The sequence below is a fragment of the Canis lupus genome, chromosome X (genome assembly GCF_048164855.1).
Source record: "Canis lupus baileyi chromosome X, mCanLup2.hap1, whole genome shotgun sequence".
Taxonomy (NCBI): Eukaryota; Metazoa; Chordata; class Mammalia; order Carnivora; family Canidae; genus Canis; species Canis lupus.
Genome location: NC_132876.1, coordinates 34,873,379 through 34,898,232, shown reverse-complemented (window position 1 = coordinate 34,898,232; position 24,854 = coordinate 34,873,379). Strand labels below are relative to the sequence as shown.

At 39.1% G+C, this 24,854-nt stretch overlaps 1 pseudogene; it reads left to right on the top strand.

The window, feature by feature from the left end:
- Positions 1–24,135, top strand: part of LOC140628583 (protein GUCD1 pseudogene) — a 59,224-nt pseudogene extending 35,089 nt beyond the window's left edge.
- The last annotated feature ends 719 nt before the right edge of the window (positions 24,136–24,854 follow it).

Below are 24,854 nucleotides of genomic sequence, written 5' to 3'. Positions count from 1 at the left end.
CTGTTAATAACATTCCGTGTATTTTTTTTATCTTAGATGTTGGGATTTTTTTCTCTAGGAATTTTATTTGGATCTATTTATATTTTCCATGTCTCTATGTAATATATTCAATTTTTCTGTAACTTCTTAAAAATATGGAAATTATACCAATAACTATTTTCATGTCTTTGTCTACCTAATGTATAATATCAACTTGGAGTCGTATATGACTGATAAATGTTTTTCATTGTTAAGTTTCTATGTTCCTTATTTATTGCATGCCTTGTTAATTTTGGCTGGATAACAGCCATTGTGAATTTCATCTTGTTTGGTGATGGATATGCCGGCATTCCTAAAAATGTTCTTAAGCTTCATTCTGGGACATATTTAAATTACATGGAAAAAGTTTTATACCTTTGGGTATTATTTTTATTGTTGTTAGGTGACACGAAAGCAGTGTTTAGTCTAGTCTTACTTATTTTTTCCCGTTCCTGAGTTAAAAACAAAAATGAAAACAAACAAAAAACTTCTGAGAATCTACTCGATGCTCTTAATTATGAGATTGTTCACTCTGGATAGTGGGAATGGGCTTTATGCCTAGCCTTGTATAAGCTCTGAAGATTGTTCTCTGTAATTCTTTTATTATGATTCTTTCTGCAACCTCACACATATGTAATGATCAATATTTAACTAAGTACTCTAGGAGAGGGGTACCTGGGTGGCTCAGTCTGTTAAGTGTCTGCCTTTGGATCAGGTTGTGATCCCAGGGTTCTGGGATTGAGCCCTGAGTTGGGCTTCCTGTTCAGCAGGGAGTCTGCTTCTCCCTCTCCCTCTGTTCCTCCCTGCCTGCTCATGCTTTCTCTCTCTTCTCAAGTAAATATATAAAATCTTTAAACAAAATACTCCGGGAGATTGCTTTGCAGATATGGACTTCTTTGTGCAGTACTCCCTTCCCTACTTGTCCCTATGAATTCTAGCTGCCTTGACCTCCCCAGACTCCCAGCTCCATCTCTTCAACTCAGGGAGACTGCTGTATTCCACTAGAGTCGCCCATTCTATTCTCTGTGGCCTGGGGATTTGCTCTAGGCACTACTTGGGCAATATTAGGGAACAGATTATTTCTTCTCTGATTCTTGGAGATCAATGGCCATAATTACCCAGTGTCCAGTATTTGAAGGATCAATTTTAATATACTTGCATGGTTTATTTGTTGTTTCAGATGGTAAGTCAATGATAAATGTAACTACTGTATTCACCCACATATTATTCATGTTTATTGCTTGAGATTCTTTCATATAATTTTAAATCATCACTGATATAATTTTGCCTTCAATCTGAAGAACCTCCTTTAACTAGTTTTTGTAATCCATGACCACTGACACTGAATTATCACAGCTTTTGTTTGACTAATCTTGTGTTTTCATTGTGCCTTCTAACATTTTTTTGTTGTTTCTTTCAGCACTTACTGAGTTTCACTGTCTTCCGGTATACATTTCTTTTCTGATCATATACCTGCCATCTTTTAAAAAGAATCTTTTCTTGGGGTACGTGGATGGCGCAGTTCGTTGAACATCTGACTCTTGGTTTTGGTTTAGGTTGTGATCTTAAGGTAATGAGATGGAGCCCCACATGGAGCTCTGCACTCAGTGGGGCATCTGCTTGAGATTTTTCTTTCTCCTTCTGCTTCTTCCCTTCCTGCTTATACTATCTCTCTCTCTCTCTAAAATAAACTAATTTTTTAAAAATAATTCTTTCTCTTTGTGTATTTATCCTTCTTTTGGTTGATTGAATGACTTTTTTCCTTGTTACTGGTTTTCAGTTATTTGATCATGATGTGCTTTGGTGGTGTTTTTTTTTTTTCCTGCTTGAAGTTTGCTGAGATTCTTGGATCTGTATTAATACTTCTTTTCAAACCTGGAAAACTTCAGCCATTATTTTCTAAATTTTTTGCCCTTGTTCACTTCTGATATTACAGTCATACATATGTTAACCAGATTCCCTGATGGTCTGCCAAATTTATTCATTATTTTCTAACATGGTAGCTCAGTTTGGATAGTTTCTGTTTCTGTATCTTAAAGAGTCTATCCTTTATTCTCCAGTATTTAACTCACTGATTTTCTCATCCAGTAAGATTTTCATTCTCAATAATATATTGCTCACCACTAGAATATTCATTTGGCTCTTTTTGCAGCCCTGGTTTCTCTCCTTATTTTCCTGTGTTTCTGGAATTCCTTGGGCATCTTTACAACAGCTGTTTAAAATGTTTGTCTGCAAATTCTACCATCTTTCTAATTTCTGGGTCGGTTCCTATTGACTTATTTTCCTTCAAGCTATAGGTCACATTTTCCTGCCTCTTTGCATGTCTATTAATAGGAATTGGATGCTTCAAGAGTGTGAAGTTTATGCTGCCAAATAGTGGAAATTTGTTATCTTGCTTTAGCCAGTATTGGATTGTGTTATGATTGGCATTAAGTGTACTTTTGGATCAGCCTGATTCTTTTGAAGCCAGTTTTAGGCTTTGTGGCATGAGTTTGGGGTGGCACTTCTCTAGGGCTTGCATAGTCCTGTCTCTAAGGTATGACACCAGTGGGATCTCAACTGAATTATTTAGATGCATGGCAAATTTCACACTAGCTGCTTAGAATCAGACTATTTTGCTGCCCTGGGAAATCTCTGAGAATTGTTGTCTCAGAGCTATTTTATTTTGATTTCACCACGGATTTTCACCTTCTTCATGGGTGTCAGTATTGTGCAACAGACTCGGGGAATCACCTACAAATACTCTAGAACACTTTCTTTGAATAGATCCCTTTTGTTCACAAATGTCAAGTGCCTCAGCCTTCCCAAATGCCAATATCTATCTTCTTAAATCAGTGAAATGTCTATTCTGTGCTTAGCTTTCCACTCCTTGTGCTTTTGGTCCAGAGAGTGTCTCCAGGAAGAGAGACAAAATGATCAGAAAGCTCATCTCATTATTTTCACTCCTCCCCAGGGTAAAAGTCATTCCCTTTCTATTGTCTAATGTTTGTAAACAGTTGTTAAAAATACTTTCCAGCTTTCTAGTTGTTTTAGAAGAACTAGTACCTTTTACATTTATTCCATCAAAAAACCCCACATTTATTCCATCATACTAGAAGCAGAAAATGGAAACTGACTTGTAAAAAATTTCTCTTATAAGTTGTTTGATATTGAATTGTACTTTCTAGTTTTTTGATACTGGTATATAGAAATGAACTTCAATGTTTTACATCCAGTAGCCTTACTTTTCTAAGCACGTTCTGATACTTTATCTGTGGTTACTTTTTTAGTTTTTGATATAGCCCATTTTATCATGTATAAATAATAACTTTTTGTTTCAAGCTTTCCAAAACTTACACTTTGTGCTTCTTTTCATTGTTTCCTACACTGCAAGGACTTCTGGCCCATGAAAAATACAAATACTGATAGTGAGCTATACTATCTTGTTCCTGATTTTAAAGTAAACACTACCACCGTTTTTGCCATAATGTCTGATATGCTGTATAAAGTTCTCTTAAATACTCTATACTGCATTGAGGAAGTTCCCTTCTATCCCTTTGTGTGTCTCAGGTGTGAGTCATATGGCATTTCAGATTACCAGGGGTCAGAAACAAGCTCAAGACCAATTGCTTAGCAAGTAAAGGCTGTAGTACAAACTCCTAATTATACTTAAATTAACCAAGACAAGACAAGTAAAAAAAAAAATCAATGAATCAATATCAATGTCCCCAACAGCAGTGTTCTGAAGTCATCAATTGTCTTGAGCCTGATACTAAATTTATTTCCCAATGGAGGTGTTTAGGTATCCCCAGTTTAGGTCATAAGTAGTATCAGAGTAAAGGTGTCCCTAAACTACAGAGGCAGTCATTGTTGGCTCAGAGAGCAGTGCTTGTGAGCTACGATATAATCAAACACAGTCTTTACATTTTAGATGGCTAAAGACAAGAAGTGCAATTATCAACTTTATTTGCCAGCTGACCAAACTGAACTATTGAGATAATGCTAGAAAAAAGATACCATTCATTCTTCCTTCAGAAAATGTTTGCTCTGTCAGAAAATATGCTAGAAATGGAGAAATCACAAGAGAATTAAATTCACATAGTCTCTGTCTTTCCTTACAGAGCCTGAAGTCTAATGGACTCATGGCTGATTTAGGTCTATAGTTTTTCTTTAGAGCTGCTCCATTTCTGTTTTGTGACACTTTCTTCCCATTCACATGCCCATTCAGATGGTGCAATGCCTGCCTGCCCAGATATTGGACTGCCCCTCTTTCTACTTTCTACTCACAAAATAAATGTGTGCTATAATCTGTTCACAGAGGTTCCCCAAATTCCTCTGTTCACAGATCACTTAGTGTCTCAATAATTATGTTCACTTTCCACCCCCACCAGACCAAAAGATCTCAATTTCAAACAAATTAGTAGTTAATTTCAAACAATTTGGTAAGTGGTATTTTTTGCAGTTTGTTTCTAATTTCAGTGTAGTTAATATACAGTGTTATACTCATTTCAGGTGTGCAGTATAATGATTCAAAAATCCCCTAAATTACTCAGTGTTCATGAAGATAAGTGTACTCTTAATCGCTTTCACCCATTTCACCCATCCCCCCATCCACCTCCCCTATGGTGGCCATCAGTTTGTTCTCTATAGGTAAGAGTCTTTTTTGGTTTGTCTCTTTTTTATTTTATTTGCTTTTTTTTTCTTAAAATTCCACAGCTGAGTGAAATCGTATGTTTGCCTTTCTTTGACTGAACTATTTCACTTAGCACCATACTCTCTAGATCTATCCATGTCATGGGAAATGGCAAGATTTCATTCTTTTTTTATGGCTGAGGAATATTTCATCATATATTATATATATATATATATATATACACACTATACATATATATGTGTGTATACATATATATACTCCATTACATATATATGATATATATCACATCTTCTTTTTCTATTCATCTACTGATAGACTCTATAATTTGGCTATTGTAAGTAATGCCACAATAAACAGAGGAATGCATTTCTTTTCAAATTAGTGTTTTTATATTCCTTGGTTAAATACCAAGTAGTACTGGTATTTAGTAGTGGAACTACTGGATCATATGGTAATTCTATTTTTAATTTTTTGAGGAACTCCCTACTGTTTTCCACAGTGGCTGCACCAGTTTGAATTCCCACCAACAGTGCATGAGGGTTCCTTTTACTCTACATCCTTGCCAAAACTCATTGTGGTTTTTATTTTAGTCATTCTGTCAAGTGTAAGATGATATCTTATTGTTGTTTTGATTTGCATTTCCCTGATGATGAGTGATGTTGAGCATCTTTTTATGTGTTTGTTTGCCATATGTTCGTCTTCTTTAGAGAAATGTCTGTTCCTGTCTTCTGTCCATTTTTAAATTTTAAATAGATTGTTTTTTGGTGTTGAGTTGTACAAGTTCTTTATATATTTTGGGTACTAACCCTTTATTGGGTATGTCATTTGAGAATATCTTCTCCCATTCAGTAGGTTGTCTTTTAGTTGTGTTGATTATTTCCTTGCTGTGCAAAGCATTTTATTTTGATGTAGTCCCAGTAGTTTATTTCTGCTTTTATTTCCCTTGCCTCAGGAGACATATCTAGAAAAATGTCACTATGGCAGATGTCAGAGAAATTACTTCTGGTCTCACCTTTCCAGTCAGAGAGTCCCCTTTACCATTTCTTGTAGTGCTGGTTTAGTGGTGATGAATTCCTTTAACTTTTATTTGTTTAGGAAACTATATGTCTCTTTCTTTTCTTAAAGCTAGCCTTTTAGATAGAGTATTCTTGGCTGCAGTTTTTTTCTTTGAGCACTTTGAATATATCATGTCATTCCCTTCAGGCCTGCAAAATGTCTGCTAAAAAATTAGCTTAAGGTATTTGCCTTGTATGTAACAGTTTTCTTTTCTCTTAGTGCTCTTAAAACTCTCTCATCATACTACTATTTGCCATTTAAATTATTATGTGTATTGTTGTGGACCTCTTTGGGCTGATTTTGAAGGCTGTCTGTACCTCCTGCATCTGGATTTCTGTTTCTTTCGCCAGATTTAGGAAGTTTTCAGCTATTGTTTCTTTAATAAATTTTCTCTCTCTCCTCCTTCTGAGAACTCTATAAGGCAAATGTTTTTATGCATGATGTTCTGGCTAAGTTCCTTAAGTCTATTCTTATTTTTTATTGTTATTTTTCTCTCACCTGTCAGCTTGATTGCTTTCCATTACTCTGTCCTCCAGGTCACTGATATTTTCTGCTTCCTCTAGTCCATATATTTCATCTAGTGTGTTTTGAATTTCAATTATCAAGTTCTTCAAGTCTAATTTATTCTTTTTTATGATTTCTATTTTTTGTTAAGGGTACCATTGACATCCTCCACTCTTTTCTCAAATCCAGTGAGGGTCTTTATGGCAATTACTTTAAATTCTTTATCAGGCATATTACTTATCTCCATTTCATTTAGGTCTCTTGCTGTGATTATTCCCTGTTCTTTCATTTCAGACATTTTCCTCTGTGTTCTCATTTTTCCTGTCTGTGTCTCTGTGTTAGGAAATTCAGCTTTGTCTTCTGCTTTTCAAAGTACTGTCCTTATGAAGAAGAAGTCCTATAGTGCCCTGCAGCGCAATGTCTCTTGTTCACCAGAACCTGGAGCCTCAGGATAGTCTGATATGTGTGTTGAAACACAGCGGAGGGATCACTGTTAGCAAGTTAGGCAGTGAGTGCTAGCATTGCATTAGTTCCTACAGATGTCCATGTGTCTAGGCTGGGGGGTTAGAGTGGGAGACGGTGCCCTAAAGTTCCTTTGTTCTTGGAGAAGTGTCCCAATGATCCCTATTCCTATAGCATGTGCTCTGAGATTAGTAAACAAGTCTTCCTCTCATACCTCCAAAGTGTTTTTCAAACTGCTGTTTCCGTGCTGTATCTCTGCAGGGCTGTTTGTTATGCTGTCTCTTTAAGTGCAGGACTCAGTTTCCTCTTGCCCTCCTGGCTCTTCCATGGGCTTGATGATTTTTTTAAGAAAGATTTTATTTATTTATTTGAGAGAGAGAGCATGAGCAGGGAGAGGGGCAGAAGGAGAAGCAGACTCCGCACTGAGCAAGGAATCTGATTCGGGGCTCAATCCCAGGACCCTGAGATCATGACCTGGGCTGAAGGCAGATGCTTAACCAACTGAGCCACCCAGGTGCCCTGAGCCTGTTGATTTTTTAAGGTTCTAGCTTTTAAGTCCTGCTAATTGTAAGAACTCATGAAATTTGGCCCCTCTGGTTTTCTTTTTTTTTAAATTTATTTATGATAGTGAGAGAGAGAGAGAGAGAGAGAGGCAGAGACATAGGCAGAGGGAGAAGCAGGCTCCATGCACCGGGAGCCCGACGTGGGATTCGATCCCGGGTCTCCAGGATCGTGCCCTGGGCCAAAGGCAGGCGCCAAACCGCTGCGCCACCCAGGGATCCCCGGCCCCTCTGGTTTTCAAAGCCAAATGTTATGGGGATTCATCTTCCCATGTGGGCTCCCCTGTGTGAGAATCTGTTTCTCTCCTCTTTCCATGCCTGCAGTGTCCCTACTCCCATAGATGGACCTGTAGGTCCATTTATCTCCTGATAGCTTTTGTGCCCTTCCTGCCCTCTTCAGTGTAACTCTTTTACATTTAGAGGCAGAGAGTTGGTTCTGCCAGTCTTTAGGTTGTGTTCTGGGCTATTTACACTATTTATGGGTGTTATCTAGTTGTATCCATGGAATGAGGTGAGCTTACAGTCCTCTTGGCCATCTTCCCTGGAAGTCTTAGAAACTCTTTATGTCCTAACAGCTTAGTGGCAACCTGAAAAAAAAACTGTATACATAAATTGAGGAAAGTATATTTATATTTCACTTACTTATTATATTGCTTACTTATGTGATACATGTTCCTCCTCAATGTTTTAAACTTTTAAAATCAGCTTGGATATCATCATTTCATGTTCAACATGGTTTTCACATAGTACTTGCTTTTCAATCACAAGAATTGCCAAAATCCCAGCTTAGTAAATGTCTGATGTCATCAGAAACAATGTAGCACAATCTAATGTTGAAATTGTGAAATATCTTGAGCTAGTACTCAGTGTGCTGACTGGTATGTGTCAAATATCATACTGTTTCCCTTTAAGTTTTAAAATATCCCACAGCGCCCCTGTGAATTTCCTGTATCTTCCTGTGGTACACTGGTGTAATTTGGAAACCATATCTCGTGTCCTTTTCCCTGTTTTGAGTGTTCCTTCATTTTACTAATAAATCTGATGAGTAGCCAACTTGGTAATGGATGGCCATGGTTTTAATATACTACCATTCTTGGGTAAATTCTTGTTATAAAAGCAACCTTATGATCCTATTCAAAGTAAAACAAACAAACTCCAAGTATTGTAATTGGGTGGTGAGGAAACAATTTTAGATGTGGCTAGTGCATATCTTGACTCCTTCATTCCTACCTAAAAGTAGGCAACCTATTTCATCCTTCAAAAGAACCACTTCTGTTCAGGTCTACTATTATCACCAGAGAATGTCCAGATTTCCTCTAAAGATACAGTTACTGTAGGGACCAGACCGCTGCACTCAAATCATTGGCTCTGTCTGTTACTAACTCTGTGACTTTGCAGGCTACTTAACTTCCTTGTAACTTAGTTTTCCCATTTTTAACATGAAGACAAAAATAGCACTTATTGCATAATCCAGGGGAAAAGATTAAATGAGGTATTGCATATATAACATTTAGAACAGGGATCCCTGGGTGGCGCAGAGGTTTGGCGCCTGCCTTTGGCCCAGGGCGCGATCCTGGAGACCCGGGATCGAATCCCACATCAGGCTCCCGGTGCATGGAGCCTGCTTCTCCCTCGGCCTATGTCTCTGCCTCTCTCTCTCTCTCTCTCTCTCTCTCTCTCTCTGTGACTATCATAAATAAATAAAAAAATTAAAAAAAAAAACATTTAGAACAGTTCTTGTCCCAATTAAGTGCTCAGTAAGTGTCAATCATTATTATAGGCAGAAATAATAGGGATCAGCGGTCTCCCATGAATGAAAGCTATATGAATGAGTGGATCTATGCCTTCCCTTTATCGTTTGCCTAGATCCAATAATAGGATAATGGATATTATCCAGTATAGGATAATGGGGAATCTGTAGTCTTTAGCTATAAAAAAGTGATCTCAGCAAGTGTTTCTGGTTATATGGGTCATCTTGATTTTTCTGGCTGTTTATACTGACCAAGTTGTTGGCAATACTAATTCATTTTGAGTTATGGGGATAGGACTATAGATATGTGTACCAGTACTTGATGATCAGCCATATTTGGCTTTGAGAGAAAGAGAGAAAGGGAGTGAAGAGAGGAGTGAGGGGAGAGACAGAGAGGGTGAAAGAGCTTATTAAGGACTGACTGATTGGCATTCAGTTGAAAATAAAGGAGAGGAGAAGGTAAAAATGTACAGATTTTTGAATCCTTGAAAGGGTCTAATGCTAATTGCTCTATCTTTAGATCATTGTTCAGTTTACATTAAAACTATAAATGTGAGGGAAGAAAAAATAAAACAAACTTTGTAACTTGAAAGTCTTGAGTAATATGGTATTTCTATTTTATAATACCCAGGAGTAGAAAGAATCATAAAATCTCTACCAGCTGATATTGGTTTATTCAAAACAGCACACCACCCAAGACAACTGATAATCCCCGGCCTCCTGGATACCCCACTGAATTTTTTAAAGAATTTCCAATAATTTAGCTATATCTTCTTTTTTTAATCACTTGCATATTTCCAGAGAATATTTCAGAGACACTTTTAGGGGAAAAGGGCTACCTTCAGAACATTCTAGTTTCAATTATCTCTATCAAGAAAAAAAAGCACAAGGAAATGTCCCCAATGTCCTTAAAGGCTTGCCCTTATCAAAAATTGTTATATTCTTTTGGGTTAAGGCATTGAAAGTGATGCTAAAACACAAATAGATTCTCTGATAGCAATATTATTGACAAAAATTCACTTAGAAAATCTATGAGGAAAAGGTGAATTGTAAAAGATGTCAGTTTGGGAAAGAGAGAGTTAGAAAAAGGAGGAAATCAAAGAAAATTCTCGGATCCAGTTAATTTCTCTGGATGTATCCTGAAGGCAATTAGGACGTCGTGGTGGGAGGAGGGTGATGGGGGACAAAAGAGTTATTAATTTTGCACCTTTGTTTCTGGGGAAAAAAGAAGGCTCCTCATTGTCTCTAAATTGGCTTCATTTTAAGGCTATTGCTTTCAGGACTTGATTAATGAATCCAAAACAGATATTTTTTAATCAGTTTTTTAAACAGTCTGTAATGCTTTGGGAAAAAACTCAGTATTTCCCAGAAACATTAAAAAAAAGCAGTTTGTACATTATCAATAAGAATAACTGACAATGTTCCTCCTTCAGTGACTTGACCAAATTACCAACCTGATAGGATTTTTCTTAAAGAAAGCTGAGAAGATGTGTGCTGAAAACCATTATGAATATATTAGCAGAAAGTTCCAAGCCAACTACAAAGTTGAATATTCTATTGACCTACTCGTGTTTGGATCATTAGGATGCATCTACTGAGGAAGAGCCTGGCTGACTATAACAAAGGGAGTGTTTTCCATTCTCTATGGGAGCTTTCACAGGCTCCATTAAAATGAAAGCCGCTTTATGGAAGATGCTTGACCCCTCAAATAAAGACATCTCTGCAAAAGAGACAGGGCAAAGCATGAAAAAGAGGCAGGGCAAAGTCACCCAGGTGCCTCGTCCTAGGCTGCCCTCTTATAAATGTTTAAAGGAGGTGTAAGTTTATTGATAGTGTTCTGTAGTTGCATCATGCTGACATTGGTCTCTGGAGCAGACCTTCTGCGGTTACCTCTTCTTTGAATGTTTATCAGTAGGTGTGGCACTAGCGTCACGAAGGCCTGCCATCTGACTTCCTGCATCATACCAAGCATTTGTAGAGGACTGCCATGGACTAAGCACTGAGCTAAGCACTTTACATGCATCATAGAGCTCATTTCATCAGACCCACAGCTACATAATGTAGCCGCGTGATACTTCATATTGGTCTCTGTATTACTGAGGAAGAAACCAAGGTGAAGTCATCTGTTCAGGTCACAAACAAACCGGTGGCAGGGCAGGGATTTAAACCCAAGAAGTCTGGTTGCAGAACCTATTCCGCTGACCTCTCACCTCACTATATCAGAATACATAACCATATCAGTTTGATTTCTTTGAAAAATGGGATTTGAATGTATATATCACTTTTTTAGAGATATAAAATTCAGAAGTTTAGAAATCTAGAACGTAGAAATGATTTAATCCACCCCTACTCTCTGTTCTTTTACAAGTAGGGAAAAGGAGGCACAGAGAGGAAAGGTGGCTTCATTTGGGGTTGAAAATATATGGTTGCTATGGCTTGAATGTTTGCATCCCCCCAAATTCGTATGTTGGAATCTTAATGCCCAATATGATGGTATTAGAAGGTGGGGCCAAGGCACCTGGGTGGCTCAGTGGTTGAGCGTCTGCCTTCGACTCAAGTCATAATCCTGGGATCCTGGGATCGAGTACCACATCAGGCTCCTTGCAGAGAGCCTGCTTCTCCCTCTGCCTGTCTCTCTCTGTGTGTGTCTCTCATGAGTAAATAAATAAAATCTTAAAAAAAGAAGGTGAGGCCTTTGGAGGTGCCCAAATCCTCAAGGTGAAGTCCTCATGAAGAAAGTTAGTAGTGCTCTTATATGAGACTCCACAGAGCGCCTTAGACCCTTCTACCACATAACGACATAATAAGAAATCTGAGACCCAGAAGAGGGCCCTCATCTGAGCACACTGGCACCTTGATCTCGGATTTCCAGCCTCCAGAGCTATGGGAAATTAATTCCTGTTGTTCATAAACCACCTGGTGTGTGGCATTTTGTTACAGCAGCCTGAATGGGCTAAAACAATGGGAGAGCCAGGATTAGATCAGACTTATGGCTCTTGATGTTCTCTGTATTATTCTGTCACGATTTTCCCCCTTCTTCCCTTCCTCTATTCCTCCTTCCTTTTCTTCCTTCCTGTTTCTCATTCTCTTTTATTCCTTTTTTCCTTCTTCCGTGTGCCCTTTGAATTTGTGTAAACCAGCATGTTTAAATGGCTGCACTGAGTACACTATAATTTCTTTTCTAGGTGTCTAGTTCCAGGTAAAGGCAAGTGATCCAGGGTAAATGGAGGAGCAGGAATAAGCAGTGTCCCTCAAAGGACAGAAGGTACACAGATCGATCTTATTACTGAGAAAAGCCACCATATCACACAGAACCATAAAATACTGTTTTATTTTTTCACTTTTAAGAAACCATCTTCTTCTTAACCTTATTAAAAGATTATTTACTTACAATGTTGTGCCCCCATTTGGATCACAGTTTGAGGCATGTTGAGATATATAAACTTGTATACCAACCTCCACTGTCAAGATATGCAGTACTCCCATCATCATGGAAGATTTCCCTGTGCCCCTTCTAGTCAACATCCTTCTCCAGCCCTCAGCTCAGAGAATCACTGTTTTTTCTGTGATTGCAGATTAAATTTGGCCTTTAGAGTGCTTTATAAAAAATGGAATCATAGAGTAGTATTACTTTTTTTCTGGTTCCTTTACTTGAGCATAATGGTTTTGCGGTCCATTTATGTTATTTTGTGTATCAGTCACCCATTGTTTTTTTTCCTCAGCATGATTCCATTGTTGTCTAGACCACAATTTGCCTATCCATTCACCATTTGATGGATATTTATTTGGGTGGCTCACAGTTTTTGGCTAGGACGAATCAAGATTTCATGAACATTCATGTTCAGATTTTTGTATGAATATGTATTTCATTGCTTTCCAATAGATTTCCTTACAGTGGAATTGTTGGGTTCCATGCTATTCATTTAACATTTAAGGAGCTGTCAAATTGTTTCCCAAAGTGGTTGTATCATTTTATGCTCCCACCATCAGTGCATAAGAATTACCTTTGCTCAAAAAAAAAAAAAAAAAAAAAAAGGATTACCTTTGCTCTACATACGTGAACACTTGGCATTGCCATTCATTTTTTATTTTAACTATTATGAACTTATCTTCTTATTACTGACTTGTAAGGATTCTTTACATATGCTAGATACAGATTCTTTGTCAGAAAGAAGTATTGTGAATAGCTTTGGAGCTTTTCTTTTCAGTATTATAGGTGTTCTTTGAAAAACAAAGTTTTCAATTTTGATTAGATCCAATTTGTTAATTTATTTTTCAGAGTTCATACATTTTGTGTCCTTATAAGAAAACTTTGCCTTCTCTAATAAGACTTTTCTCCTAGGTATTTTTTCCAGAAGTTTTATAATTTAAGCATTTACATTAAGGTCTGTGATACATTTGAGATAACTTTAGCATATGGCGTTAGGTAATTTTCAAAGTGATTTTATTTCCATATGGATAGCCAATTGTTTCAGCACCATTTATTAAAAAGACTTTCCTTTCCCTACTGATTTATATTGGCACGTTTATTGAAAATAAATCAACCATAAATGTAAGGGTTTATTTCTGTACTTTATTCCATTTATCTGTCTTTCTATCCTTATGCCAGTATCATTAATGCAACTTTTCATAAGTGTTGAAATTTGGGAATGTAAGTCCTCCAACTTTGCTTTTGATTCATCTCTTTATCCTCTTTTCAATTTCCAGCCTTCATTTAGAATAACTAATTATTTATTTAGGATTTTATTTGTCTCCACAATTAGCTTATTAATTAACCATCTGTGTTTTACTCTTATAATCATTGCTCTAAGTTTTATAATATATACCTTTACCTTATCATTGTCTAACCTCAAATAATACTGTATTACTTCATGTCAAATATAAGAACCTTTCAAAAGTAGGCTTCCATTTCCCCCTTCCTTCCTTTGTACTAATATTAGTACACATACACTAATTAAGATACATATACTAAGATACATATTATATACTGTATATATGTACATATAGTATAAAGTAATATATGCTCTATACACATAGTATATACTATTCTATACTATACTATATGATGCTATACTATAGTGTATATACTATACTATATTATGTGTACTATATACACATAGTATAATATAGTATATATTACTATATTATATTAATTAGTATATATTATATATATAATCCAGTCATGCGTCTATTAGAATACTTGATATTGTGTCATGTTTTACTTATGTTATCTTGACTTATAAGTCTTTGTACTGTGCTTTGTGTTGGATAATTTTTATTGCTAGATCTTCAAGTTCATGTATCTGTTTTCCTATAATGTCTAATTTGATATTAATCTCATTTAGTAAAATATTAATTTCCAATATGGCATTTTCACCTCTAGATTAAAAAAAATAATTTGCTGTTTTCTCATTTTCTTTATATCCTTCTTTAAATCACTGGATATATTAAGCATATGGCAGACATTTTAGTAACTTGCAGATACCTTGCTCCTTTCTCTGATTGTTCTATAGTTTTTTTGTGGTGGGTCTACACTATCCTTTGGACCAGAGCTAATTTTGTCCCACTACTAAAGCCTAATCCTAGGGCCCATGCTGAATGCTCTGTGTTGTCAGTGAGGTCTCTTCACCTTGCTTAATAGGAACTCAAATGATCCCTTGCCCTGTGTGAGCTCCGGGATAGTTTGGCTTACAGCACTTGTAATTATTTTTTCTCGAGAAGTTGTACTTTCCAGACATCGGGGGATTTCACCTTATATGTATGCAAATGAACATTCAGCTACTCATACAAATCTCTAGATGTCTTTTTCTTTGTAGCTCCCTCTTTTGCAGTATTCTGCCTTTCAAATCTAGCTACCTCAGCCTCTTAAAACTCATATATTATTTTATTGAACTCAACAAGTACACCAGGCTCTGTTTGAGTTTCCCCTCCCTGCACTGAGGCCCAGAAATTTCCTCCTGATAGAAAGCCAGGTAATTTTAGGGCTTAGCTAAGCTCTTTTTCTTTTTTCTGGGATCATAATCCTATGTTATCCATTTCGGTCTAATAACTGAAAACAGATGTTGCATATATGTGATCCAATTTTCTAATTTTTTTATGGCTGGAAGTTAATTTTATATACCTTTACTCCCTTATAGCCAGAAGCAAAAACTGACATTATCTTTTGGGGAAAAATTGAAATGCTCCAATATGGAATGTATATATTAGTTTTAAAAGATGCCTTCTGGAAAATGATGGAGTAGGGAACTACAGGATTTCATCTCCACAATAACAACTAATGAGCTGGTAAAAACTGTCATGATCAACTTTTACAGAACTCTGGAATAGAGTAGAATTTTTGAAACAACCAAAGTAAGGCTTAATGAAGTAAGAAGGTGCTGCCTTGCAATAAGACAGTAATGTGGCATTTTAAATAGCCAACTCCTAGACTGAGAGTGGCCATGAGGTAATGGTGCAGGTTGCTAGTATCAGAGTGAATGATAAAGACCTTATTCTTAAAGAATTGTGGTTGTCTTATTTGAGCTGCCTGATGGTTCATGAAGGACAAACCCATGAGCTTGCATCTGTTTTGCTTAATGAGGAGTGTTCCCAGGGCAGGGATGGCTTTTTGACTGGAATTTTCAGAAGTATTTAAAGGTGCAAGTTTTAGTTCTTGGCAGATTGTGGCGAGAAACAAGAGTTGGGGCAAGCAGCAGGCAGACCAGAAAACCTGGGAAAGATGATGTTAGGAAAGAAGATATGAGATGGAATAAGGGATTTTTAAAAGGCCCTATATATACCAGGAATTAAAAATGGCCATGGGTATGACCAAGACTGCCCACTTCCTCAGGGAAGTCCAGAGAAAACCTAATCATCACCTTTTGCTGATCTAAAGACTCTGTGTAAGCAGGAAGTGAAAGCTAAGGCAGAGTTATCAATGGCCTAGAAAAGTCCTAACACTTATTCAATCTGTAAAGACTGGAAGATTTATTTATTTATTTATTTATTTATTTATTTATTTATTTATTTATTTATGCTTCAGATTTTTTTTAATTAAAAAAACTGTCAAAAAACTGTAGCTGACCATATGACTAATGGAAGACAGACTTCAATGATCACACATGACAACGATTACAGATTTTACCAAAAAAAGTTTTAAAAAGTCACTAAACAAGTAAAAAAGCCATTAAAAATGGCAAAACAAACTCCAGAGAGGGAAGGAAATGTGATTTCTACAGTTTCCACATTATAATGTTCAAAATTTCAATTTTCAATAAGAATAACAGGGTATGAAAAGAAATAAGAAACTATGATTCATTCACATAAAAACATATAGAAATAAAAACTGTGAGGAAACCCCAGCACTGGACATATTAGAAAAGGAAATTAAATCAACTGCTTATATACATTCAAGGAACTGAAGGAAACCATAAACAAAGAACTAAAAATAAGCCAAAACAATGATGTCAAATAGAAATTGTCAATAAAGATATAGAAATTATTAAAAAGGATCGGAATAGAAATTCTAGAGCTGAAAGGTAAAACAATTAAAATTTAAAATTCGCTACAGGAGCTCAACAGCAGATTTGAGCAAGTAGAAGATAGCAGTCTTGAAGATAAATCATTCAGCTATCCACTAAGGAGTAGTGCTCATGCACTGCTGGTTGGAATAAGAATTAGTGCAGCCACCATGGAAAACAGTATGGAGATTCCTCAAAAAATTAAAAATAGGAGTGCCTGTTTGGTGCAGTCAGGTGAGTGGCTAGCTCTTGGTTTCGGCTTAGATTGTGATCTCAGGGTCATGAGATCAAGCCCCATGTGAGGCTCCACACTCAGCACAGAGTCTGCTTAAGATTCTCTCTTTCCTTATCCCTCTGCCCCTACCCACAACATGCACTCTTAAAATCTCTCTATTCTATCTATCTATCTATCTATCTATCTATCTATCTATCTATCTATCTATCATCTTTAAAGAAAAATTAAAAATAGAAGTACTATATGAACCAGCAATTCCTTTTTTTTTTTTTTTTTTTTTTTTGAACCAGCAATTCCACTTCTGGGTATTTATCCAAAGAAAATGAAAATGAACTAATAAAGATATATGCATCCTCATGTTTATTATAGCATTATTTACAGAAACTAAGACATGGAAGCAACCTGTGTCCATTGATGGATGAATGGATAAAGAAGATGTGGTATATATATTTAATGAACTATTATTCAGCCATGAAAAGAATGAAATCTTGCCATTGGCCACAACATGGTTGAAACTTGAGAGCAGTATGTGAAAAGAAATAAATCAGATAAAACAAATAACCTTATCATCTCACTAACAAGTAGAGTCAAAAAAATAGCAAGCTCACAAATACAAAGAACAGATTTGTGGTTGCAGGTGTGGGGAGTGGGTAGAACGGGTAAAAGTAGTCAAAAGGTAGAAGATTCTAATTAAAAATAAGTCACAAGGATGCAATGTACAGCATGGTGACTGTAGTTAATAAAGATATAGAAATTAATACTGTATTGCCTATTTGAAAGTAGCTAAAAGAATAGATCTTAAAAAGTTCCCATCATAAGAAAAAAATTGTAATTACCTATGCTAGTGTAAATTAACTAGACTTATTGTGGTGATCATGTCACAATTTATTCAAATATTGAATCATTATGTTGTACATCTGAAAGTGATGTTATATGTAAATTATACCTCAATTTTCTTAAAGGTGAAGAAATTAAAGGGTATATTTAGATACTTTGGAAAAAAACTCAGTTTATCTGTTTTTTCATTGGTAAATTTAATGTTACAATTTCTTATCATAATATGAATTTGTGTTAAACTTTTAATCTTTCCATATCAAGTATTTTGATATATTGATAATAGTTGAGTTTGTACACTGCACATGTATTGTCAGAGCTGTCACTGTGAAGCTAGCTTAGATATTACTAAAAGTGTACTGCAGCCACAAGCAGAATTACCATACACACGTGAAGACAAAGGATTATTTAGGGTGTTACCTCAACCTTTAGTTAGCTTGATCAAGAAAACAGAGAAGACTCAAAACTACTAAGGTCAAGTTGCACCTGGATGGCTCAGTGGTTGAGTGTCTGCCTTCAGCTCAGGTTGTGATCCCAGGGTCCTGGGATTGAGTCCTCCATTGGGCTCCCCGCGGGGAGCTTGCTTCTCCCTCTGCCTATGTCTCTGCCTCTCTCTATGTATCTCTCATGAATAAATAAAATCTTTTTAAAAATGATTTTAAAAATTGCTAAGATCAGAGATGAAAGCAGGGACATTACTACCAACCTTATGGAAATATAAAAATGAAAATAATTTTGAGGGTATCTATGAATAACTACATGTCAACAAATCAGATAGCCTGGAAGAAATGGACTGATTCTCAGAAAGACACAAACTACTGAAACTCACCCAAGAAGACATAGGATGTTGCTCCCATCTGCACGTACTAGAATGACCTACATGCTATAACAAGGGTTTAAACAAAGTGCTTGGGCAAGGGGTTACTTAAAAAAGACAGATTGATTTCAACTGAAAGAATCAGGGTGGGTTTAATAAAAGTGGCATGGAGGTGAGCTGCAATGAATAAAATGAATTTCGTTAGATGGAAAATGTACTTCAGGTAGTGGGAGTAGCTGTGAGTAAATACATGGAGATTTGAGCTTATGCTGCTTGCTTGTTAAACTTTGTGGGCAGTGTGGTTGTAGTCTGTGTGTGTAGAGGGCTCCAGTTGGAGATGAGATTTAAAAAAAAAAGTATGTTGGGACTAGTGGATAAAGGGAGTTAAAGTGCTGTATTTAGAATCAAATCTGAATGATATGGTGAGCAATCCATACTTTTTTTCCTCAGGGGAATGAAGTGATATGATTTGTATTTGTAGACACATGCTTCTATAGGTAGTGTAGAGGATATATGATATATTTAAGGGGACAAGACACAGTAAGAGGTATTAGATTAACATTAGTGAGAAATAATGAGTACTTGACACAAGACGATGGTAGTATGAATGAAAAAGATAGTTTTCTTTATTTTTTCTTGTTTTATCTCATAAAACAATGCTTGAGAGATTGCTTTCTCTGGAGACAAACTGTATCTTTGTGTCATCTACAGAGTGATTATGCCCAAATGAGTTTGGCCTTATATATTATGAGTATGTGAAGGAAGTCTTATTCCTGTCTACTTAGAGGTTAGCCTCCAAGAAAAAATAAGATGAAATGGAGATCCATTTGTACCTTGTTATTCTGAGCTTGAGGACATCAACCATGACACTTTTGAACATGATAGATTAAAAATAAGAGCCCTATGGAGGCTTTGGCTGGGTCAGTAGAGCATATGACTCTTGATCTTGGGGTTGTGAGTTTGAGCCCCACGTTGGGTGTAGAGATTACTTAAAAATAAAATAAAAAGTAAAAAAAAATAATTAAGGGCCTATGAATACTTTGAAGGTACAGCCTGTATTTTATATTAATAATTTAATGCAAAGCTTGTTCAATAGTATGAGTATAGTAATTATTTTTTCTTAGTGAATAATTAAAAACTATGAACTTCTCTAATGGTTGTGGTTTATAATTACAGTAACCACATGTTATAGGTTTTCTGGAGCAGTTCCAAGTAAGGCAGCCAAAGTTCAAAACACCTTTGCAATTTTCCTCAGAAACCCTGCATATCTGGGCCTTCCTTTTGTTTTTTGTTTTTTTTAAATTTTTTGTTGATTACATTACTAAGCACAGAACCAGAGCAGTAAACATCAACCCCCACCCCTTTGTGGACAGGTACATCTAAAAATGATCAAAATGTATAAATGAATTAATGTGCCACAATTATTTGACTTATACTAGGGGAACAAACAAGTTCCCTACGTCATCAGAACTACCCACCAAGCTCAACAGAATCCAATGATGATAAATCAAATTTAGAGTGGATAGATCTCAAGAAAGAAAAACACGCAAGTACCTAGAGGTTTGTTGGGCATCTGTTATTGTTTTGTTGGTTGTTTTAGTTGTTTTTGATGACTTGCAAACACTAAAAATGATTGATATGAAAGAAAGTAATAGGACATCTTACCTACGATATATTCATTTTCCTTCAGCCTTACATTTGACAATCCTTCTGATGGAAATCAACTGAAGACAAATAAGACCATGAATGCCGTCTTCTCCCCGCCACGCTGGCGGCGGCGGCTGTGGCTCTGGCTGTGGCGGCGGCGGAGGAACCCGCCACGCACCAGCCTTGCTCCCGCCCCACTCGGAGCCGAAGCTGCAGCCGGGCGGGGGCCTTGGGGCCTGAGGACGGAGGTGGAGGCAGCGGGGCCACCGCTGGAGCCGGGAGACTTTGTGCAGCTGCCCGTGCCCATCATCCAGCAGCTCTCCCACTGGGACTGCGGCCTGGCCTGCTCCAAGATGGTGCTGCGGTACCTGGGCCAGGTGGACGACAATGAGTTTGAGAGTGCCCTGCGGGAGCTGCAGCTAACCAGGAACATCTGGACCATTGATCTGGCCTACCTGATGCGCCACTTTGGTGTGAGGCACCGCTTCTGCACACAGACCCTGGGTGTTGACAAGGGCTACAAGAACCAGTCCTTCTACAGGAAGCACTTTGACACAGAGGAGACCCGGGTGAACCAGTTGTTTGCACAAGCCAAGGCTTGCAAGGTGCTCGTGGAGAAATGCACAGTGAGCGTGCAGGACATCCAGGAGCACCTGGCACAGGGCCACGTGGCCATCGTGCTGGTGAACTCTGGGGTACTGCACTGCGACCTTTGCTCCAGTCCTGTCAAGTACTCCTGCTTTGCCCCCAGTGGCCACCGCTGCTTCTGTGGCACCCCTGACTACCAGGGCCACTTCATCGTGCTGTGCGGCTACAGCCGGGCCACGGGCTGCATCTTCTACAACAATCCAGCCTACGCCGACCGAATGTGCAGCACCAGCATCAGTAACTTCGAGGGAGCCAGAACCAGTTACGGCACAGATGAGGACATCCTCTTAGTCTACCTGGATAGCTGACAGCAGGAGCCTGGTGTGCCCAGGCCCTGGCTCCCCACCCTGCCCCACCCTAGCCTGGCCAACTCAGGAGGCCTTGGCCCAGGCCCCGAGATGCTCGGGCTTGGATGCAGAACTGCAGCCTTGGCCTGTGTGACAAAGCCCCAGGAAATTCTTGACACTGGAGGCATGCCTGCTTTGTCTGCCAGCGTTGCGTGTGTCATCTTGCCACTTACCTTATGCACCTGCTGGTTGGTGGAGGTGTCCCCAGAGCATCTGAGTAGAGCTTCTCCTAGGACCCCAAGCCTGACTTGAACTGTGCCCAGGGGACTTCCAGCCCTGTGGGTGCCCTTGTTGCCTGCATACCAGATCCAGGGCACAGGAGAAGCCTGAGCTTGTCTCCCCACAGATCTGGGGGCTGAACGCTGGAGATGCCACTTGTCAGGATGGTATCCACGTGTTTGGAGACCATGTAGCCAACTCTGGCCCCCAGGACTGTGGGCTGCTCCAGGCCTTGCTAAGAACTGCCTACCCCCAGAAGTGCTACAGACCTCCCTGGGCCCTTTGGTGGATGCCACCACTCCCTCCTGCCACAAGATGGGAACCCACCCAAGTTCCTGTGGCTGGTTGTGAGGCCTCTGGGCCCTGGAGATGGCTGGGCCTCAGGCCAGAAGGACCCTGGGCCCCGTACCCCTCACCCTCTAGGTACCATAGCACTGTGGAGTAGAGGGCCCTCAGGGGAGTAGACAGGGCCCTGACTCTTGCTAGCTGGCAGTGCTGAGTGTACAAGAATGCCTGACCCAGAAGGCCAGACACAGCCAGCCACCTGTGTCCCAAAGATCCCCCCTAACCCATGAGGCCTCCTGACACTAGCATAAGCTCTGATAGTGGGGCCCATTATCCGGGCATGGGGAGCCCCAGGCCTCACAGGGCTGAGTGCTGGGGTGCTAGGGCCTGCTGTTGAGGCCATGGTGGGAGACAGCCGTTGGCCTCCCACTCACCCTAATATTCATGCCAGGACCTTTTGCACAGAATGTTGAGGCTTTTCCGTCTTGACAGAGAAGGATGGTACCTGCCCAGGATCACACAGCACTGCACATAGCATGGACTAGAGCTGTTTCCTACTTTTTAAATTTTTTTTTTCTTTTCTTGGGGGGTGGGGCTTGTTTGGTTTCTTTGAGAATTAAGTTTTTCCACTTGTGGGGAGTGAGAGTTACCCTCAAGTAAGACAATAATAGATTACAGGTACTTCGGAACCACTGACACCTCTCTTCACAGAGCAGAGAAGCCAGCCCAAGTTCCCTTTCAAAGAGAAAGGGACTCACAGCTGAGGATGCTGAGTGCCAGGGCCCCTCACCCTACCTTACAGACAAAATCTGGCCATCAGTCTGGGGAGAGTTTGTCCAGGACAGTGATGGGGTTGGGTTTTGAATCCAGATCTGCTCTGAAAAACAAAGGGAACTGGATCATTCCCAAAGGAGACAAGGACACCCACCCCTCATGAGCTGTCTGGTAGAGGAGCAGGGCTGCCCCAGTAACCACACTGCCCCGTCCCCCTGCGTCTTGGTCTCTTGTTGGCCAAGGCATGATGCAGTGGCAGCTGCTACCCCTCTGGACTGCAAACAGGCTCAGCATCTTCTCCCAGCAGCCAGCTGGCACCTCCCCACCATGGCTGCTCTGGGGGCCAGAGACGGGCTTTGCTGAAGAAGGCCGTCAGACCACCCAGCCTATTTGCTCCTCAACACCAGATGCAGCCTTTGGCCCAGAGGGAGGTGCTGTTAGCTGGTTAGCTAATAGGTTAGCCACCTTGGTGTCGGAGATTAGCAGTGTCTTCAGACTGTTCTTACTCTTTTGCCTTAATGTTGGGTGGCCCGAGATCCCAGGGAGCTCCAGTTTCATACCCAGGAATACCACGTGTGGCAGCTGTGGGATTTGGAAATCCTCAGGAAGGGTCTGGCTAAAATTGTGGTGAGAATAGATGCATCAAGGAAAGCCATGAAGAAGTGACGCTTTGGATGACTGGTGGAACTGTCATGGAAAGCAGCCTCCACAGAGGGTGGTCACAGCATCTGAGTCCCCGGGGCCAGCCACATATTAGAGGTCACCCTCTAGAAGATTAACAAGAAAGCTACCTGTGCCTGCGATAGTACCGTCTGCCTGGGAGGGTCATGGGAATGGGATGCAAATGCAAACCTGTTCTTGCACATGTCATGAAAACAAGGCTGGAGAAAACCCAGGCTTCAGGAACGTCTGCCCATGGCACGTGGCACCCATGACCCCTGCCCACATGCAGGGAGCCCAGCAAAGCCACCTGGACAGTTGGTTTTGTTCACTCCAGCCACACAGGGACAAAAGGGATCTTTTGCATTGCAGAGATTTTCTACATATATATTTTTTGTTTGTAATGAGCCATTCTCAATAAACATTATTCTCACTGCAAAAGAAAGAAAGAAAGAAAGAAAGAAAGAAAGAAAGAAAGAAAGAAAGAAAGAAAATGAATGCCTGTACTTTTGGTCCTGAATAATCTTGTTATTTCTGAAAGCATAAAAATCATGGCCATTAGTAATACCATCTCTAGGCAGCTCTAAATTAAAAAATGAAAAACACATTTTGATTGGTATGTAGGCTGAAAGTTCACATTTGGGGCTCTGTGGAAGACAGAGAAGGGTTACATGAAGAGGAGAGGAGGATGAGAGTTCAAGAGGTATCTACCAATGACATTTAAATGATGGCAAAGCTATTTCTGAAACAACAGGGTAAAAAAGACGTGTTGCAGACCGCGGAAGAGAATGAAAAACCCTGTGAAGAATCTAACTCCTGCATTTCCAGAATGAAATGCAAGAACTAATTGACTCAATGAAGAGCTTGCTTTTCAGAATACTAACGGAGACTTCTCATTTTCTGCTTCTCTAGCTGACAGATTTCACATTTTTACTCAACTGGTGTATTAATAAAACAATGTACTGTGTGGTCTCACTTTCATGGGCTTCTTGTTGACATGTTGACATGAATTTTCATTATTCTTATTATTATGCAACCTGAACACACCTTTGGTTCTTTTCCATGAGTTCAAGCTGACAAGAAAGATTTCAACTGTCTGAATGTAGATTCCCAGAAAGGGAAAAAAAAAAAAACTTTGTCAATAAGGGTTATAGAGGGAAGTTTAACTTCAATGGATAATTGGAAAAGAGAGGGAGTGTAGCTGCCTTATATATGAAAAATGAAAGGAACTTAGAAATAGAGAGAGAGAGACAGAGAAACAGGGACAGAAGAAGTGGGAGAGAGAAGAGAGGGAGAGAGAGAAGGGAAAGGAGAGGTAAGAAAGAACAGAAAGAAAATGAAGAGAAAGAAGGAAGACGGCAGGAGAGAGAGCGAGAGCGAGAGACAAGGAAGGGAAAGAAAGAGCTGTTAAAACTGTCAAGGGGGTAAAAAGGGAAGGCATTGCCTTTAAAACAGCAGAGTTTCATCTTCCTTTGGCAGGAGGATGTAGTAGTCATTGAGGAGGATTTCTCCACGGGAGGCAAATTGCCTGTGGATTCTGAAAATTACACTGTACTTATAAAACATTGAACATATCCCTGGTTACAAGTACTTAAGTATGCAATTTGGTACTTCTTAGGGAAAGTTTCACATTACATAAATTTGTGCTTCAGAGGCTTCTTCCCATCCTGGGTGCAGGCTGAAAAACTGAGTGAGAGGTGATGTAGCTTTTATACCAATCGTTATGTAAATCTGCCTTTGGCTTTGCCTCAGGTGGAAAACATTCTCAAATCTGTAAAAATTAGCATAGTTGGGGAAGTCATGTTTTGCCTAAATAAATGCTCTTCCTCTCAAATCAACATGCACTCTCCATTAACAACAGGCTTTCTCTGAAAATCAAAGGAGGCAGGATGGGTGAGTGGTGGTG